Here is a 7,779-nt window from a genome sequence, read left to right as displayed (position 1 = left end):
TGATGGTGGTAATGGTGGTGTTGGTGGTAGTGCTTGTGATGGTGGTGGTGATGGTGGTGCTGGAAAATGTGGTGATGGTGGTGTTGATGGAGATATAGGTGGTGATGGTGGTGATTGTGATGGTGGTGATGGTGGTTGTGGAAATGGTAATGGTGGTGATGATGGAGGTAATTTGTCATGTTGTTGCTGATTGTCTGGTGGTGGTGGTGATTGTGATTGTGGTGGAATTGGTGGTGGTGATGGTGGTGATAATGGAGGTATAGGTGGCGATAGTGGTGATGGTGTTGGTGGTGGTGATAGTGGTAGTGATATAGTTGATGGTGATTGAAGTTTTTGGGTTGATGGGGGTTGTGATGGTGTTGATAGTGATTGTAATGGTGGTGGTGATGGTGGTGGTGTGGGCGATGGCGACGATAATGGTGATGGAAATGATTGTTGTTATGGTGGTGTTGGTGTGTTTGTTGATGGTTGTGATGATGGTTATTGTGATGGTGGTATTGGTGATGGTGGTGGAGATGGTCCTTGTGATGGTGGTAATATTGGTGAATATGATGGTGAATATGATGTTGATGGTGATGATGGCGGTGATTGTAGTGGCGATGATGGTGGTGATGTGATATTGGTGGTGATGGTGGTGGTCGTGTGGCGGTTAATTGGTGACGGTGTGGTAATTATGATGTTGATGATTTGGTGACGGTTGTGATGATTGTCTTGGTGATAATGGTGGTGTTAGTTATAGTGATGTTGATGATGTTCATCGTGGTAGTGATGGTGGCGGTGATGGTGGTGATGGTTGTGGTGATGGTGGTGATGATTGTGGTCGTTTTGATGGTAGTGGTGGTTGTGGTTGTTTTGGTGGTGATGATGGTGATTGTTATGGTGGTTGTTGTAGTGATGGTGGCGGTTTTGGCAGCGGCGATGGTATTGGTGACGTAGATGGTGGTTATGGTGGTGGTGACGATTGTGGTCGTTTTGATGGTAATGGTGGTGGTGATAAAGGTCGTGATGGTGGCTGTGGAGGTGGTGATGATGATGTTGGTGATTTTTGGGTAGTGGTGATGGTGTTGGAAAAGGTGATGGAAGTCGTGGTGGTGGTGATGGTGGTGTTGGTATTGATGGTTGTGATGATGGTGTTGTGGAGATGGTGGTGTTGATAGTGTTGGAGGTGATGGTGGTGGTGGTGGTGATATGGGTGATGTTGGTTGTGGTATTGGTTGTGATGTTCCTTGTGATGGTGGTGGTGATGGTGATGCTGATGGTAATGGTGGTGGGGATGGTAGTGGTGATGATGGGGTGATGGTTGTGGTGGTCGTGGTGATGGTTGTTGGCGTGTTTTCATTCTGTCCAGCCCGTGTGTAACTATCTGTGAACCCCGTTGATCCGGCACCCTGTATTTGAATTTGCAAGCATCGCAATTACGGTGACTACGGTTGAGTGTAGCGCCGTGGTTTCATTCGACGTTATACGTGTCGAGGTATATTGAGGGTTGCATCGAATAAGTTAATAATGAATCGTAATGAATAAAAAAACAATTAAAAATTACAACTAACAAGCAGTAACGCAATAATTCGTTCTTACATTGATTTAATTATAACGATGTCAAAGAAGAAAAACTGATAACAAAATACGATAAAAATACAAAGACGCATACAACTATACATGAAATGCACACACTGTAGCCCTGACCAGCAAACTCGAGACATAGAGCGCGAAGACCTGAAACCGATAAACAGAGCAGTTGTTGAGATAAACAGAGCAGTTGTTGAGATAAACAGAGCAGTTGTTGAGATAAACAGAGCAGTTGTTGATATAAACAGAGCAGTTGTTGAGATAAACAGAGCGGTTGTTGAGATAAACGGAGCAGTTGTTGAGATAAACAGAGCAGTTGTTGAGATAAACAGAGCAGTTGTTGGGATAGACAGAGCAGATGTTGAGATAAACAGAGCGGTTGTTGAGATAAACAGAGCGGTTGTTGAGACAAACAGAGCGGTTGTTGAGATAAAAAGAGCGGTTGTTGAGATAAACAGAGCAGTTGTTGAGATAAATAGAGCGGGTTTTTGTTGACATAAACATAGTGGTTGTTGAGATAAACAGAGCAGTTGTTGAGATAAACAGAGCAGTTGTTGAGATAAATAGAGCATTTGTTGAGATAAACATATATGAGCCTCGTTAAGGGAAAATGGGGCTTAATGCATGTGCGTATAGTGTCCTCACATATTAGCCTGTGCAGTCCGCGCAGGACCATATGAAACTTCTGCTCTAACTGGATTTTCGATAAACAGAGCCTTAATTTAATCGAAAATGCCATAAAAGCGGAAAGTTTCATCCCTGATTAACCTGTGCGGACTGCACAGGCTAATCTGAGGCGACGCTTAACGGCCATTCATTGAGCCTAATTTTCTCAGAGCGTGGGTCTTACATAAATAAAATACCACGATCCGCATATTATTTAAATATACCCCGAGACTGAGCCGACAAAGAGGAACCCTCGTATATATTCCTTTGGCCTATTTTAAAATCTTTTCCTTTCGTGTCCGATAGTTCATATGCCTTTTTTTGTGTGTGAAATATCAATACTAGTTTTATTACCAGAAAATGACGATAAACTTGCTGTTGCCACCTAAAGTACTACTTAACAGTACACCGGCTAAACCTTACTTTCCGTAAGAGCCCGACCGTCACAGTTTCATAAGTTAAGTTCTATCTATTGAGCCTCGTTCTGGCAAAACAGGTCTTAATGCATGCGCAGTGTGCAAAGGCTTATATAGGATGACACTTTAATCAAACGAATTTTTAAGCACAGTTTTACCTGAACGAGGCTCAATAAGTCGATATTAAAGGTCCAGACAAACTTACCATGACAACCAGACAGCCACGCTCGTTATAATTTATCCAAGTGTCGTGTTGACGAGATTGATACTACCCCGGTTGTTACCGTTAAATAGCAAGCCTAGCAAGACTAGCAGGCCGATGAGGGGTAGAACTGGAAACAAAACAGCAAAACAGAATATTAGTGAAAAACTGATCGATGCTCTTTGATGATTCGCTTTGATAGTCTTGCCTAGCCCTTTACCACTTAGAAACGTAATGTGACACATTTGTAGTACCCCAGAAAGTTAAATTTAGTTAAAGACCTTTCTTACTAGATTCATGTTTTAAAGGCTTCATTTTAACCCTTAGATACTGATGAGCAGCAAACAGCATAAAACCTGAACAGACTGCAAAACGACATGCCACTAGGGGTCATTCACACCCTATTGAATCACTACCACTACACACAAGAAGTTTACAAATAACGATATTGAACTTTATTTAAGATCGCGGGTTCCGAATTTGAACGATACATGTACCTTAAAATCTTCCCTTAAGCGGACATGTACACTTGCAACACAATGCTTATTATAGCCCCCCCCCCCCCCCCATACACACTTACTTAATCCCAACCCATTGGGGTTCTCAATGGAAAATACAACAACACTAGTCCTTATCTGGATGTATCCACTTACAGCCGCTCAGACCGCCGCCACCGCGGGGAACGGGTAAGGGTACTGGAATGTAGTCTTGCCCGTACCCGTACCCATATCCCTGCCCATATCCCTGTCCATAGCCCTCTCCGTATCCCTCTCCATACAGTCCCGGTAGCACTAGCAGTGCACACACGAGCGTAGCGAGCAACACTCCGGACAACTTCATGGTGTCGTCCTGAAATATTAGACACCAAACAATGCTTTATATTTTACGCAGAAAAAAAACCGACAGCAAGCAAACACGAAAGCCCTACCATGGTCATCATTTTTGCAGCGGCGTGTATACTTGTCCATATGGCGTTTTTTTTGTGGCGAGCTTAGTTTAAACCTATTTATTTCAGCTAGATTGTATTTACAGTGCTTACTTCTTTTTTGAAACGCTATTGAGTCCGTTTCCTGTGCCTAGAACCAGTACTTGGTGCATTGATCTAAGGTCGCTCCCACGATAGCGATCGAACCCGTGACCTCTCCATTTCCACTCGGACACACGACAAAAAAAACCCGCACATATCATATTTGTCGTATCGGCGTTTATATTTGTCGTATCTACGTATATATTTGTCGTATCTACGTTTATATTTGTCGTATCAGCGTTTAGGTTTGTCGTATCGGCGTAAATATTTGTCGTATCAACGTTTATATTTGTCGTATCAGCATTTAGGTTTGTCTCGTCGGCGTTTATATTTGTCGAATCAGCGTTTACAGTTGTCGTATCGGAGTTCATATTTGTCGTATCGGATTTTACATACATGTATCGTCGTTACGGCGTGTTGTCGTATTGGCGGACTTCAGACACGCAAACCATTATGAATGACAAATGTCATAATATTCGTGCCGGCGTTTATATTTGTCGTAATGGCGTGTTGTCATTTTAGCGCTTTTTAAATCCGCTAAGACAATAACACGAACTAGTGAATCGACGTGTGCATTAGTCGCTCCGATGCATCAAGTTTGCGCAGTTCTATTTCGCACATCCACGAACAAGAGAGAACGAAAAATATGAAAACAGTATCACATGTGATGTCCAAATATTGTCGTTTGGCAAAATAGTGTATAAAGCAGACGATTGATCAAAGAGTCGATAAGTACACCTAAGGCATATGATCCTAGTTATCGGAAAACCGGGCTTAATGCATGTAGATAGTTATGGGAAAACCGGGCTTAATGCATGTAGCTAGTTATGGGAAAACCGGGCTTAATGCATGTAGCTAATGATTTTCGTGTTTTTTGCAATCTTAGTCGAAACAAATGTTTTTCTCGTTTCGAAACAAATGTATTTTCGTTTTGCATTAACACATTTGGTATGTCTATCTGATTAATTGTATATGTAGCAATTATTTTAATTTTAGTAGCTCGTGATAAATACATACCTTACAATTGACGCTTTGTGGAAGTGCTTATACAAATACACGTAGGAGAAAGTTTTGTACAAATTATCTCATGGACAAATACAATTTTGTCACATTATTTTGTATTTTTCTTAAAAACACTGGAACAATAAATTGTACACACGAAAAGTTATAACCACATTTTTCGTATCATATTGCATTTATTCCTGCGACACACTTCATGAAAAAAATAACGACATTGGAATTAAGACGGGAAAAAGTTGTTCGTTTCCTCGAACCCGACCGACCATGTTTTATGAGCTGACTGTTCACATTTTGTGGTATTCTAGATTGAGTTTACAAAAATTTTGTCTTAACCCATTTATGCCTAGTGGACTCTCCCATCCTTCTAAATTGGATCAATCGATTTCAAAAATTAGGGATGTCTAGTATATTTATTTCTATATTTAGAAATTTCTTACAGAAATTCCTTATAGCAAACAGCGCAAACCCTGATGAGACGCCGCATCATGCGGCGTCTCATCTGGGTCTACGCTGATTGCCAAGGCCCTTTTTAAAGACGCTATGCATAAATGGGTAAAATCACATTTTTTGTGTGCGCTAAATTCGGTCATATTTACACAGTCCAACTAAGACTAGTTGAACTTAATAAAACAAAGAATAGTAAAAAGATTATTAAATTTCTGCCCGTCATTGCATAATCTTATAGAACTTAGAAATCGTAAAAAGGTTAACGAAAAATCTACATTCCCTACTTTTTTCGATGTAAAACAGATATGAAACAGATGATGTTTAGGGCTCATTGAGAATCAAGGTCAGAGGGTAATTCTTAAAACACTTTTTGTCAAGAAAACGCAATAAAACCTTTGACTTATAATTATGGAAAAAAGAGAGAAAAAAAACGTAACCAAAATACTCTCATATAATCATATTTATAGCATTTACGTAGAAAATTTGTAGTAAATCAACAGCTTAAACTTAAAGGGGCCTTTTCACAGCCTTTTTCTTTTACATATATTGAAGTTTATCATTAAATGCTGAGTTTATATTGATAAATGTAACATTTAGCTATAAAGCTCTAATAAAAAACAAGAATAAATTAAAAAAAGAAAAAAAAGTAACCCTCGACTGGGATCGAACCACTGACTCCTGGGGTAAAATTCTACAAGTCTATCGCTTAGACCAATCGGCCATCCGTGCTCATACAATAAAAGATGCATTTTATACATGATATAAATAATCCTCGTATTATCACACAATATAACGACAACAACAGAACTCTCCAAAGTACCGGTATTCAATGGTTACGCGTTGCAACGCTTTATAATTTTCAGGTTTTTAAATCGTCAAAAGATGCATGTAATGGATATTTTAGAGCATGGTAAATGTTTAGTATTACTGTTTCCTCACAAATATCATTACTACAACGAAAATTTGCGAATCTGATTTTTTTTTAATTTTGTCAATTTACCAAAACGTGAAAAGGCCCCTTTAATGGTGACGCAATGATACTGTCAAAAAAGCGTCTTATTAAAATTTGAGAAATTTAAAGATTTAAAGACACATGAAAATACCCGTATTTTTTTCTAAAAAAACCCATATCATATAACAGCTAGATGTATTGCGTCCAATAATACCAAGGTTCTCCTGATAAGGCAAACCTGCGACAAGAGCCTCACAGTTGTTTTTAAAATTTATTCAGATCTATCAGAAAAGTGTTTTATGAACAAACAAACATATATAACTAAGTTGGGAATACAAAGACGCTAATATAATCTTAAAACACTAGATATTTGAAGAATCAGATAAAGAACTACGCAGGAAAAATACAGGAAAATCAAACGGTACCCTTCCTTACCTTGTGTATGTCCTGACTTGAAAATCACAAGTGAAATCCTGTCGGCGTTTCTACAAACCAACCTCCACGCGCCGGTCAGGAGCGGCCGGAACTGGCCGGCGGGCGGCCATTAACTGACCGGTGTGTTGCCTAGCCGCCGACCCTCGAGGTATGCTGTGCGGTCATCACTCAAATAAAGGGCGGGATTTAGGCGAGGCGGTTCCGTGTGTACATGCGAGAGGAAAACGCCGTTTAGCCGGAAGTCACGTGGATAGTGAATAAATAGCATCGGGGTCGGTTGTCATAAAGCTCATAATGAAGATCTTAACTTATGACGTATACATTTTTTTTGAGTACCCTTGCGGATGCTCGAAATAGTTTTCATTCATGGTTGAATATGCGTGCTTGCGTACGTGAATGTTTTACCAGTATGGGCGAGTCCATGTTTAAAACTGTTAAAATGGGTTTAATCATAAGTCTAAAGCTTCCCATATAGCACATTTTACTTCACTTCAATCGCTAGGATCGTGCGTACACGAGGAACCAATTATTCTTGTTTCTCAAACAAGACGAAAGAGTAAACATGCGACTTTTAACGACACCCTACATACACAATAATTACTGCATGCACGAAGTAAATATTTTGCCTTCAACTTAAATTATTGCTCTCAAATGCAATGCAGTTGGGAAGTTGTTGGTCGCCCTCATATTTACCATTTAGAAAATGGCCATTTCCCAAAGGCAAACGACATAAAATTCACGCTAAAATTCATAAAATTGTAATCACGCTACACGCACTTAAGAAATTATTGGTCAGAACAAATCGTGTTATCATGTGATCCAGCATGGCGGTTATTTTGTCGTGGGCCGTTCCAAAAGGCTCGGTTCGCATTCTTTTCAACGTAAAGAAGTTCATTTTTATCATGATTTGCTAATTATACTCAATCAGTATATATATATATTGTTTGTGTAAACACTATTTCTGCCATAAAATTGACTACGCTGTTATCTGAACTGTGGCATGTCGTTATATTGTTATTGTCGCCGGCATAGTTACAGTGCATAG

General features: G+C 39.8%; 1 long non-coding RNA gene across 1 annotated transcript; it reads right to left on the bottom strand.

Annotated features, from left to right (window-relative positions):
- Positions 1 to 1,642: 1,642 nt before the first annotated feature.
- LOC127859994 (uncharacterized) lies at positions 1,643 to 6,895 on the bottom strand. Its single transcript, XR_008039558.1, has 4 exons — positions 6,735 to 6,895; positions 3,507 to 3,702; positions 2,857 to 2,983; positions 1,643 to 1,716 (listed from the first exon to the last, which is right to left on the bottom strand). It is a non-coding gene; the product is annotated as an uncharacterized LOC127859994 (long non-coding RNA).
- Positions 6,896 to 7,779: the final 884 nt, after the last annotated feature.

Source organism: Dreissena polymorpha, chromosome 15 (genome assembly GCF_020536995.1).
Source record: "Dreissena polymorpha isolate Duluth1 chromosome 15, UMN_Dpol_1.0, whole genome shotgun sequence".
NCBI classification, from domain to species: domain Eukaryota; kingdom Metazoa; phylum Mollusca; class Bivalvia; order Myida; family Dreissenidae; genus Dreissena; species Dreissena polymorpha.
Note: the sequence above shows the minus strand (reverse complement) of the source record. Positions and strands in the feature narration are given on the sequence as shown.